Raw genomic sequence first — 13,410 nt, 5'->3', positions numbered from 1 at the left:
TAGGCCCGAGTCTTACTCCATCGACCTAGGGCATTCAGAGGCCCATTACTGACGAGGCCCGAGTCTTACTCCATCGACCCCGGGGCGTTTACGGAGCCCACCCATGGTACAAACCCATACAAAAATAACTTATCATGCATAACTATCATATCATGTCCTTAACAATCTTTCATGCATTTCTTTTCATTATGTATAGCATTTCCTATGCTATCACATATCATGGCATATTACATAACATAATTTCATTTCTTTATTTTGTATAGCATTTCCTTATGCTATCACATATCATGGCATATTACATAACATTATGTATAGCATTTCCTATGCTATCACATATCATGGCATATAACATAATTTCATTTTCTCCTCATTATGTTTAGCATTTCCTATGCTATCACATATCATGGCATATTACATAACATTATGTATAGCATTTCATAGAAGGAACCTTGCACTTAGTTCGGTTAGACAATAATCTTACTCACCTCTTTAAAATATTTTTGGTTGAAATCCTAAGGTTAGATACTCCTCTGATCATACATCATATCAATATAAAATCATGGAAAGGAATCCTTCTACATAGCATAGAAAATCTTATCATGAAATGAGGTCTTGTTTAAATCATCCTAGATTTGAAAACCTTTTCTTTAGCCGAATTTTCTTAAATTCTTTCCTAGGTTTTCTAATCCTTATAAATCCGAAAATCACATAAAAGACTTGTACCACAGGTGAGGGGAAGCTTACCTTCTTCGCTTAAGTTTCCTAGATTTGAGAACTTGCTTGGGGACCTTTCTTCCTTGCTTGCTTGCTCGGCACCAATGGAGGAGAAGAGTGGCTAGGTCTTTTGGTGGAGAGGAGGAGGGAGAAGAGACCTCTTCCTCTTGTGTTGCTCGGCAACAACAAGAAAGAAAAGAGGGAGGGAGTGAGGAGGAAGAAGAGGTTTCTTCCTCTTGTGTTGCTTGGCAACAAGAAGAAGAAAGGAGGAAGGGAGAGGGTTTTCGGCACCCAAGGGAGGAGAGGAGGAAAGTGAGTGAGGATGAAGTTGAAGTCACCCCCTCCATGCCTATTTATACTAAAATGAGGGGAGGAAACTTGTCTTGATTCATCCTCCTTATTTACTTCTCTTCTTAATGTCAAGAATATTCTAGAGAAGATGCTTCTTGAGTTCTCCCTTAATTTCTCTCTTTTCTTTCCTTTAATTAAAATTCCTATCTCTCCTCTTACAATATCCTCTCCTATCCCACTTGGTTAACACATGCATGTATCCACAAGAGAACCAAGGATCAAAACTTGGTTATGTATATTTTTACTTCTTTTTACTCCCTTTTCCTTTTTAGTAAAAAGAATCCTTTCTTATTCTTAACCACTTAGTCCTCTCTCTCCTTATCAATAATTCTCCTATCCCCTTTGGTATCCTATACATGTTCCTTACAAGAGATCCAAGGTTCAATCTCTCTTCTAACGTTTTATTTTCTTTTGTACATAATAATTCATATATTACCCTATTATGCATTATGCATAAATATTTCATACATGTATTCATATTTCTTCCTTTTGTCTACATTAATTCCATACATTATAAATCATGCATAGATGATTTATATTCTCAACTTTATTTTCTTTCATAATCATCTAAATCCTTCCCATCGTAACATTCAACGTAGACTATCTACACATTCTTTTCATTACATTCGTACTCTCATTGCCCTTACTTTATCTAGGCTTTCTAGGGGTGCTACAGTAAGGGTATGGTTGTCCAAACAATTTGATATGAAGGACTTAGGAGAATGTGCACACATTCTTGGGATCAAAGTTATAAGGGATCGCAAGAAAAGAATGTTGTGCATATCCCAAGCTTTATTTATAGATACGATCCTTGCTCGTTTTAGAATGCAAAACTCCAAAAAAGGTTTCTTACCTTTTAGGCATGGAGTAGCTTTATCTAAAGAGATGTCTCCGAAGACATCAAAAGAGATAGAGGACATGAAGGCAGTTCCTTATTCCTCGGCTGTAGGAAGCCTTATGTATGCAATGCTGTGTACGAGACCTGATATCTGTTTTACCGTGGTCATAGTTAGCAGATATCAGAGTAACCCTGGACAAGGACCTTAGGTAAAGCATATATTAAAGTACCTGAGAAGGACTAGATACTATATGCTAGTTTACCAGGCAGATGATTTGCTCCCTGTGGGTTATACGGATTCAGACTTCTAATCAGATAGGGACAATAGTAAGTCTACGTCAGGCTATATGTTTACTCTAGGAGGTGGAGCCATTGCATGGAGGAGTGTTAAGCAGAAATGCGTCTCAGACTCAACCATGGAAGCTGAGTATGTGGCAGCCTCGGAGGCAGCCAAAGAAGCTGTATGGCTCAGTAACTTTCTAATGAACTTAGATGTGATTCCTGGTTTGCCCAAGATCATCATAATTTATTGTGGTAATAGCGGTGCAGTTGCAAACTCGAAGGAACCACGAGCCCATAAGGCATGTAAACATATAGAGCGCAAGTACCACCTGATACGAGACATCGTCAAGCGAGGAGAAGTTGTCGTCGCCAAGATTGCATCAGCAGATAACCTGACAGAACCTTTCACTAAGGCCCTTCTGGCAAAAGCTTTTAATCGGCATGTGGAGGGATGTGAATCATATGTATGGCAACAGATATGGCAGCTTAGTCTTTTAATATAAGTGAGAGATTGTTGGAGAGTATACTAAAAGCCTTGGTTTTATAAACATTTATTTTTGAAATAAAAGAATCATATAGGTCAATATCTGCATTTATTTGTTAAATGTTATTGTTCAATTAATTTATATAGTAGATAACATGGAGTGTGGTGTCACACTCAGAAGATCATGTTGTCGGTTCTCTATAAATTATAAACAGTTGCTCACGACTAAGATGGAAAGTAACAAACCATCAGAATAGTCGTAATGTAATTAAATATTAGTTTATCTTGACTAATAAATTACACTGATACACTTTAAGTATATTGAGTAGGATCATTTAGGTAAGTTCTTTTTATACTGACTTAGTAAAAGAACTAGACCTTAGTTATTATGGAAGTGTGTACTCTTAATCCTAATATAATAATAAGCGTATATATTTAATATTTATTTCTTTAACTTATCAAAGGTGAGGTTTAGCTCGATAAATCAATATGCCTGATAAGTTGGGAAATAATATTACTTATAGTGTGTGTTGTTGATTATAGAAGGAATCTGTGTCCTAGTTATCTAGGTTGAGAATGTCCCCAAAAGGAGCTCATAAGGATTGCCATGTTAAACCCTGCAGGTGGACTTAGTCCGACATGACAATGAAGTTGAGTGGTACTACTCTTGGAGCTAGATATTAATTAAATAAGTTGTCAATAACTTACTTAATTAGTGGACATTCATAATCTTAAACACAGGGAGACTAACACACTCATGATAAGAATGAGCCCATAATGTAATTTGGGATTGATGCGGTAGTGCGGTAATAACTCTCTAGTGGAATGAGTTATTATCGATGAACTTGAGTTGTGTGTTCAGGACGAGCATGGGATACTCAAGCTCATCGGAAGGCCAAAATCAATTTCTCCTCTAGGTCCCTGTCGTAGCCTCATTATAGCCTCAAGTCCATCCAAAGTGAGGCCCATCTTGGTGTCCAAGAAGGGGGGCGGTTCATTGCTTGGTGACCAAGCAATGGCCGGCCACATCTCCTCTTAAAGGGTCAGCCCTATTGCTTGGTGACCAAGCTAGTAGGGGTTGGCCACAATATTCAAACAAGGAGGGTTGTTTTTGAATTTTTAAAATCTTCTCTTTGTAGAAAACTATAAGTTTTAAAAGAGAGATTTTAATTTTAAAAACTTTCCTTATTTGAATTTGGCCACATGTTTTAATAGAGAGTTTTAAAAGTTTTAAAACTTTTCTTTTTTAACCATCCTCATGGTTTAAGAAAAAAAGAAGGAAGATAAGTTTTAAAATTAAAATTTTCTATCATCATGTTAAAAAAGGAAATTTTATAAGAGAAGTTTTAAATTTTAAAAAATGGTTTTAATTTTTAAAACTTTCCTTTTTTAAGTCTAGAAAAGAGAGCTTGTAAAATTTTATAAGAGTTTTTTCTTATTGTAAAATTTTATAAAAAAAAATTATTATTTCTTTCCTAAATATGGTGGTCGACACCTTGCTTGGTGCCAAAGCCAGGGGCCGGCCAAAGCTCAATCCTAAATCAAATAGGATTGTTCACAACCATTGATTTGGTGATTGATTCAATCAAGAGGAAAGAAAAGGAAAAATAAAAAGGAAAAAGGAAAAACTCTTGGATGATTTTATTTTTGTAAAAAGTTTTTCCTTATTTGCCTTGGGCATGTAATATAAAAGAAGGGGTGAGGGGGCTTCATGAGACACAATTCTTATTCTCTTGCTTGGAGATCATCAAGTGGCCGACCATCCCTCTATTCTCTCTTTTCCCTTTTGCTCTCTTCTCCTTGGTGGTGTTGGTGGTTGGATTTTAGAAGAAGAGGAGAAGCTCTTTTGGGTGGTGTTCATCTTGGAGGATCGTCGCCCACACGACGTTCAAGGTGAGGTGAGGAATACGACAAGAAGATCTCGAGGTCATTAGTTTACAAAGAGAAGGTATAACTAGTAGTTTTCTTCCGCATCATACTAGTTATTTTCTTTGTAAGAATTCTTAATACAAGAGGCAATTAGATTTAGTCTTTCGAATTTATTTTTCGAGTTTGTGTTTTCTTCTTTTTTGAATTTGTGATTCGATTGTTCTTTTTGGTTAACCTAGAGTTATTTAAGGAAATAAATATTAGCTTTCCTTAAAAGGCTTTGCCTAGGTGGTGGTGGTTGCTCCCATATCCAAGAATGTCATGTGCCTCGCCATGCAGTCCTGGAAGCCAATTTTGAAAATTAATATTTATGAAATTAATAACTTAGGTAGATTTGAATCAATAGTGTTTAGTTCCGCTTGCGATTCAAATCTAAATCATTAAGAACAGATAAGTTGAATTTGGAATCAATGTTGTTAAGTTCCGTCTACGATTCCTAATTTAACTTCTAAAAAACACAATAGGTTATTTAAGGAAATGTTTGACACTTGTACAAAAAAATTTTGTACAGTGGAACCGGTACGTTTTCCTAGGACTAACCAACACTCAACATCTCATATTGACTCATTTGGGCATGGCCATGCACTTAGTGGTCTCACTCTATCAAGAATATCGATGTCACTCCCGTCATATTAGAGGGATAGATCCCGTCTACATCACTCACATCCCTCCGCATAAATTGTTACATACCCAGTAATCGCCTTTATAGTCTACCCAGTTACAGGTGACGTTTGACGAAGCTAAAGTACGTAACTTCTTATGTAGGGAAACATGGTGACTTTAGGTCCAAGGACTAGTAGTCATACTAATAGCCACATGAGAAAGTATATGACACTCATATAACGATCCATGATACTTTCTCATGGCGGGTCATTCAGTATACATTCACTAATGCATACCCATGTGTCAACTTGATATCTACATATCCATGACTTGTGAGATCAAGTCATCGAGTTGACCTACATGCAAGTCTCGTCGCATTAACATTGTCCCTGAATGTTAATACTTGACTAGGAATGATTAAGAGTAGTGATCCCTATATCATCTCACTATCGATACAACCAATAGATTGATATAGGTAAGAACCTTCTACTCAAGGACGCTATTATACTTAGTTATTTGGCACCAATACAAGTAAGTATAATAACCAAAAATAAATGCCTTTATTTATATACAAGAATATGATACAACGAGTCCATACAGCAATCATCAAATGATTGGCTCTAGGGCTCTAACTAACAGAGTTGTGTTCTCAAGATTTACCGAGGTGCCCTAGTGACAGGGGTAAACCGTAACATGACTTGTTAGGGTCCTTCTTTATTCTGGTACTTAAGAATAGCCTCTTTAGCTTCCGGCAATTGCATGTTAAAGGACAATGAGTGTAGGATAAAACGTGACATCTCAGCACCACCACAATGAAACCGACCTCTTAGAATGTAACACCCATAGGGTCCTTAGCAAAATTCTAGAATATTTTATCATGAATAAAGAAAAATTATATATGCTTTAATTAAATTTTGCTCCTAGCCGAACACTTAAACAAATAAAATAGAAATAAAAATAGGTCCTTAGCAAAATTCTAGAATATTTTATCATGAATAAAGAAAAATTATATATGCTTTAATTAAATTTTGCTCCTAGCCGAACACTTAAACAAATAAAATAGAAATAAAAATATATAAGGTCTAGGACTTGAACTCTAGATCTCTCATTAGATGCCTGAATAAGATAACCACTAGACCAAGAGAAATTATTGTTAGAAAAGAGAGGGAAACCATAATTAAATGTAAGAAGAAAAGACTCTTCTCTTAGAAGGAGAAGTGAGAGTTGTCTTCTTCCTCTCTAATGAAGAGATGCTCTAGAATATTCTTTTCTTACTCACCAAGAAGGGATGTATCTAGACTTTTCTCTTAATTATGAAGAGAGTAAAAGAAAGGAGGAAGAAAAATATATTTTTCCTTCCTCCTCTCATGATGAATAAAAGGAGGAAATTAAAATGAGTTGGCATTTTTCCTCATTCACCTTCCTACTCCCTCCTCCTCCACCATGACCTCTTCTTCACCATTTCCTCTTCTTGCCGAGACCAAGGAGCAAGGAAGCTTCCCCTCTCTAGGAAGGATCCACAACAAAGGTTAAATCTCTAAGGAAAACAAGCGCAAGGATGTGAGTATCCCCTCACTGCAGTACAAGTAGCTTCGGTTTAAAATGTTTTTATTTGAAACTCTAAAAATTTTCTTGCAAGAATGTGGTCAAGATAAAGAATAGGTAGTCACTTAGTGTTAACAAGTGATAAGAGATTCTTCATGTTATATAAAAAAGAAAAAGAGAAATTTAGAGCCTTATTGCATGTTTCGGCCAAGGATGGAAGAGAGGACCTAGAACAAGTTTTCTTTGATCACATGCTTAATTTTTCTACTCTATGATATATGAATTTCACATGTTGTTAGTTAAGTCTTCATTCTTCATGTTGGGGAAAAAAAAAAAAGAGATACCTATCTATATGGTTCGGCCAAAATTGATTATAAGGCCTTAGGTCAAGAATTTTAGATAGAAACCATACTAGTTGTACCTCTTTGTAATGTATGAATTTTTACATGTTTATAACCAAGGTTTTTATGCTTCTTATGGAATAAAATGGTATGAAACCCTACTGATATGGTTGGCCAAATTGAAATAAATGGGTTAGGGTTAAAGTTTTGAACTCAAATATGCTTAGATCATGAAGTACAATACCTTGTATGCACTTAGATTAAATGGGCTTGTTATATGTTTAAGTTTTATTCTCCTTATGGAATAAAATGATATGAAACCCTACTGATATGTTTCGGCCAAATGAAAATAAATGGGTTAGGGTTAGAGTTTTGAACTCAAATAGGCTTATTCATGAAGTATAGTGCCTTGTAGGTACTTGTACAATGCTCTATAGGTACTTAGATTAAATGTGCATGTTACATGTTTAAGTCTTATGCTTCTTATGGAATAAAAAGACATGAACCCCTACTGATATGTTTCGGCCAAATGAAAATAAATGGGTTAGGGTTAGAGTTTTGAACTCAAATAGGCTTATTCATGAAGTATAGTGCCTTGTAGGTACTTGTACAATGCTCTATAGGTACTTAGACTAAATGTGCATGTTACATGTTTAAGTCTTATGCTTCATATGGAACCAAATGATATAAGAACCCTACTGATATGTTTCGGCCAAATTGAGATAAATGGGTTAAGGTTAGAGTTTTGAACTCAAACATGCTTATTCATGAAGTATAATGCCTTGTATGTGCTTAGATCAAGTTTACATGTTATGTGGATAAGTTCTATGCTTCTTATGGATTAAAATGATATGAAACCCTACTGATATGTTTCGGCCAAATTGAAATAAATGGGTTAGGGTTAGAGTTTTGAACTCAAACATGCTTATTCATGAAGTATAATGCCTTGTATGTGCTTAGATCAAGTTTACATGTTATGTGGATAAGTTCTATGCTTCATATGGAACCAAATGATATAAGAACCCTACTGATATGTTTCGGCCAAATTGAGATAAATGGGTTAAGGTTAGAGTTTTGAACTCAAACATGGTTATTCATGAAGTATAATGCCTTGTACGTGCTTAGATCAAGTTTACATATTATGTGGATAAGTTCTATGCTTCATATGGAATGAAATGAGGTTGAAACCTACTGATATGGTTCGGCCAAGATGGATTAATTGGGTTAGGAAAGAGTTTAAACCTAACCAAACATGCTTATGCATTTTCATGATATGTAGCCTTTGATCTATAAGTAGATTAAGCTTTCATGCTTTATGATGTGATGAAAATATACTTTACGATATGTTGCATTTCTATGTCTTATGATAAGATGTGCCATGTTTATGATATGATATGATAGACTTATGACATGATAGGCTATGGTTATGATATGATATGCTAGACTCATGATATGATATGCCATGTTCATGATATGTTATGTTAAGTTCATGAGATGATATGCCAAGTTTGATGATAGGAAAATAACATGTTATACTTTATGTTATGATAAGAACATGTTATATAATGCATGTGTGAATGGCTTATGTAAGAAGAAAAGCCTAAAGAGTTGCTTCCCTTAAGTTGGGACCAAGAGCATTCTTCATGTTATGAAAAAGAGTTGCTTCCCTTAAGTTGGGACCAAGAGCACTCTTCATGTTATGAAAAAAGAGTTGCTTCCCTTAAGTTGGGATCAAGAGCACTCTTCATGCTATGGTAAAGAGATGCTTCCCTTAAGTTGGGGATCAAGAGCTCTCTTCATGATATGACAAGAATTATGACATGTATGATATGATGAGATATGATATGCATGATATTTTACTTTGTATGGCTTGTACCAAGGGTGGGCTCCATAAGCGCCCCGGGGTCGACGGACTATGAACGGACCTCGTTAAGGGATGGGCTCCTCAGTACTCCCCTAGGTCGACGGACTATGAACGGACCTAGATCCCTAGTAGGTTTGGGGCTAGCTACCCTGTCCTAGGGATTGCGCGCATTTATGTTTACATGTGGAACAAGCCGGGGCCCTTCTCATGATGATGATATGATATTCAAGTATGTATACTATATGTTTTGAAAGAAGCATGATGCATATGTGCATTCCATGATACATGTTTTAAAAATATACATATTGCATCTACATGCACATATTTATGAAATTATGTTTATGCACCCTTATGAACAGGTATGAGTTATGATACATGTTTACATGATATGATAGGCTTCATGATATGTGCTTACAGAATGTGATATGAATCATGATATACACTCACATGCTATACTCTGATATGTTATGCTCCTTATGTGATATGATATATTATGTTCTGTTTTCCCTCATGTTATGTTAGGAGATGTTATGGTTTTTACATGATAAGATATGTTCTATGTTATGATTCTCCCTGCTATGTTATGCTATGCTATGGTTTCTACATGTTATGTTATGTTATGTGTTTTTCGGATTTATGGGTAGGCAAGGATCTCACTAAGACTTTGGCTTATAGCTACACGTTTTCCTTGTACTGCAGATAAAGGCAAGGAATGGATTGTTTAAGGGGAGCAGAGCAGGAAAGGCAATGAGGATGTGTGTGGAAGTGCTGGTGGATAGATCTATTTAAGTTTTGAATTATCCAAGTTATGCATGTGAACAATGTTGGACCTATGCTTATGATAATGTTCAGCTAGTATGATATCCTACTCATGTTATGTTGGTACGTTTGACTTCACATACTATGTTAAGAGAACTAGATGAATATGGTATATGTTATGATATGAAAAAAAAAAAATTAATTATATATGTCTTCCGTTGCCATGAATCCATATGCATTAGTATAATTGATGTCTATGTTTCAGTGACGTCCGTCCCTCTAGGGTGGCCTTAGTGCTACCTGGAAGGGCGGGCGTTACATAGAATCCCTCATAACCAAGAGAACACTTCGAATCACCAACTCTCGATTCTTCTTCCTGACCTTTCTTCCTTAGATTATTCACAACTATTGGTAGTCTAGCTAACCCTTAGTGAACAATTGCTAGTGCTTATAACCAGTCCCTGTGGGATCGATATTTTTATTACTGACGACGAATCCGTGCACTTGCGATTCGTAATAAGTTTTTGGTGCATGTTGTCGGGGACTGCATCTATAACGTTAGCAAAATCATATCGGATTAGACTAGGTTTTCTTTTCTTTTCTTAATTTTCCGCATTCATTTTTTTTATTATTATTATTTTCTATTCCGCTATCATATTTCATATCTTATTATTGCATGCGTAGAGCTAACCTTTTATGACAGTTACTACCCTTTGATCTAGAGATTGACAGGACCTTTCTGAGGAGAAGAAATCTACAGAAGGCATTCCAAGCAGCACAAGAATCCTCAGAAATGACCGACAAACTGCTGAAAGATTACGTAGCACCATATGCATGAGGGGTTCGGTCCAGCATCACCCGACCGCCCATTGAAGCCAACAACTTTGAAATCAAGCCCGTAGTAATCCACATGGTCCAACAAAATCAATTCGGAGGAGGACCACATGAGGATCCAAACCACCACCTAGAGCTGTTCTGCGAGATTTGTGGCACTATGAAGATTAACTCCCTTCCAGCAAACAGCATATCATCCTGGGAGCAGGGTGAGCAGAAGTTTCTAGACAAGTTCTACCCACCCAGGAAAACTGCTCACATGAGGAACCTGATTGCCAGCTTCAAACAGATAAGCTCAAAATCATTATTTGAAGCTTGGGATAAATTCAAGAGTATGCCAAGACAGTGCCCCCATCATGGCCTTGAAAAATGGTTGGTTCTGCACACCTTCTACAATGGGATAAATTATCACATGAAGGTATCTCTTGATTCTGCAGCAAGAGGAGCACTGATGAACAAAAGTCTCGATGAAGCTGAAGAGATCATAGAGAATGCGGCACATAATCACCATCAATGGGCATCTGAAAGATCCAGTGGCTCTTTTATGGGGAATCCAATTAAAGCGTCAGGGAAATTCGACGTAGATGCAGTTACACTCATGTCTGCAAAGCTGGACGCTCTGACCAAGAAGTTTGAAGCCATGGGGAACAACACAGCTAATGCAATAGCATGTGTTTGCGACACTTGTGGAGGTATGGATCACGCTCAAGACACCTACCCCTTTGGGCCGATTCAGGCACAGATGAATCAACTTGTTCAATGTGATGCAATAACCAGCTACAATCAGAGGCAAAATAATTCGTACTGCAATACATACAACCCTAGATGAAGGAATCACCCCAATTTCTCATATCAGAATAATCAGGATCAAGGACCAGCACATCAGAATTATCAGCCTGGGCAATAGAGCCACCAGTTTGGACAACATACCTATCAACAACAGCAACCTTCACAACTGTCCAGGATTGAAAAGATGCTTGAGGAAGTTCTCTTGGAGCAAAAGGAGATGAGGAACGAGATCAAACAACTGACTCAGAGGCTGGAAAACTCTGAAAAAACACCAGAAGATGCAAGACAGCCAGATAGCTCAGATAGCCCAGTCCGTCTCAAGAGCACAGGGTACATTCCCAGGGAAGCCAGATTTAAATCCAGTGGAACATTGCAACCACATTGAGCTGAGGAGCGGATGTACTGTGGGAGATCCTCAAATCATTACTCAGAAAGAGCTTGACTCAGAGAAGGAGCCCTCTCTCCTAATGTCCAATCAGACTCAAAACAAGGATGGAGAAGAGGTTACTAAAAAGGTTGAAGAAACAGAGGTGAGTTCACTGTTGGGTAAAGACTTGGATTTGTTGGATACCTAGTTTAGTTGAGTATGAATTTATGCATTTGTATTTAGGGAACGAATGCATGATTGGAAATCCAAATTGTCATAGTGTGTGTGCTGGAATGGTGAATGTAAATTAGAAGTTGGAAATTGTTTTGGAGTAGATCAGTGTAGGGTTTATTTAGATAAGGAAGGAACTCATATTAGCATGTCTGTTTTGAGTATTGCCTTAACTATTTGGTTCTATATGTATATGGTTAAAATGGATACGTTGACGCAGGATTTTGATCTAGGCGGATGCTGTGACGAGGTTGACGTCGGATTCGACCTACATTTGAGGCGGGTACTTCTTAACTTGCTCCTTTAGATATCGGTTTAAGTGCTGAGTTAGTTTCGTATATGCAGTATTTATCTTGACTCCACTCATTTTATTTCTTGTGCTTGATACTTTATCCACTCAATCTTCGAGATGATCACTTTCTTATCTATACAGTCTCCCGTTGTTATTCCTGATACCTAGCAGATACTAGATGCCATGCTTACCTGTTTATGCTTACCTATTTGATTACTGTTTATTTATGCTTAGTATTGAGCATGCGGATTCATGTAGCATACCTGATTTCCTGTTATATATATATGATGACTGTTGCATTATTCGCATCATGTCATTGCATGCATAGCCGACGACTTTGGCTCCCTTGTGGTTGAGACGGTCGTTGGCCTGGGTCGCACGCTCGGCCACTTATGGGTAGTGGTAGCTTGGAGCGTGCCGCATGTCCTGTCTTGCCCCCACTCGCACACTCATGGGTAGTGATTACTGGAGTCGCGGCAGCAGGGACCCCCGTCGCAGACGTAGCTATTCAGCTACTATGCAACTGTCCTCTCGGCCACTCGAGAGTAGTGGTAGCTGGAGTGTGTACAGTTTGTCATTATCCCGGCCTCTCGTCCATACTGGGGTCATGGACTTGAGGGGTGGGCGGGAGTGACCATCCGTGCATACGCTATTTTTGATATACCTGCTTATGCTGTTTATGTTTACTTATGCAGTTCTGTTATCACATACCTATTATATATGCTTGGACACTGATTACTATTGCAGTATACTTTATATGTGATTCTGGTAGTTATGAGCAGTACTGTAGCAGTTTACTTTATCTCAGACCTTACACTGTTAGCCTAGGATATGGTTTCAGGTATGGATATATATATATTTTGTTTACCCTGTAGTATCTGCTATTTATCTTTCCGAGACTGTATCCTTTTGTATTCCTGTTCTTTATGATACTCATGCACTGTCTATCCTATTACCCGCTGAGTTTTATACTCACCACCCGCATTGGTAATTTCACCAGGTAGCTGATAGCGATGCTAGTACGCTTGGAGGAGGATCCCGACTGCCGGTCCCATGTCACTTCCGGGGAAGGTTTTACGGTTTTGGTTTTCATTTTATTGTGAGTTAAACCTTTGAATTTAGCATTGTAATAATTGAGCTGTGGACTGGTTATTTGTATTTGGGTTGTTTTGTCGATGGGTCAAGCC

General features: G+C 37.4%; 1 pseudogene; it reads right to left on the bottom strand.

Annotated features, from left to right (window-relative positions):
* Positions 1-10,835: 10,835 nt before the first annotated feature.
* LOC122030682 lies at positions 10,836-10,907 on the bottom strand (annotated as a pseudogene).
* Between the last annotated feature and the right edge of the window lie 2,503 nt (positions 10,908-13,410).

Source organism: Zingiber officinale, chromosome 10B (assembly GCF_018446385.1).
Source record: "Zingiber officinale cultivar Zhangliang chromosome 10B, Zo_v1.1, whole genome shotgun sequence".
In the NCBI taxonomy this organism is placed as follows: Eukaryota; Viridiplantae; Streptophyta; class Magnoliopsida; order Zingiberales; family Zingiberaceae; genus Zingiber; species Zingiber officinale.
This window is presented reverse-complemented; position numbering and strand designations above follow the sequence as displayed.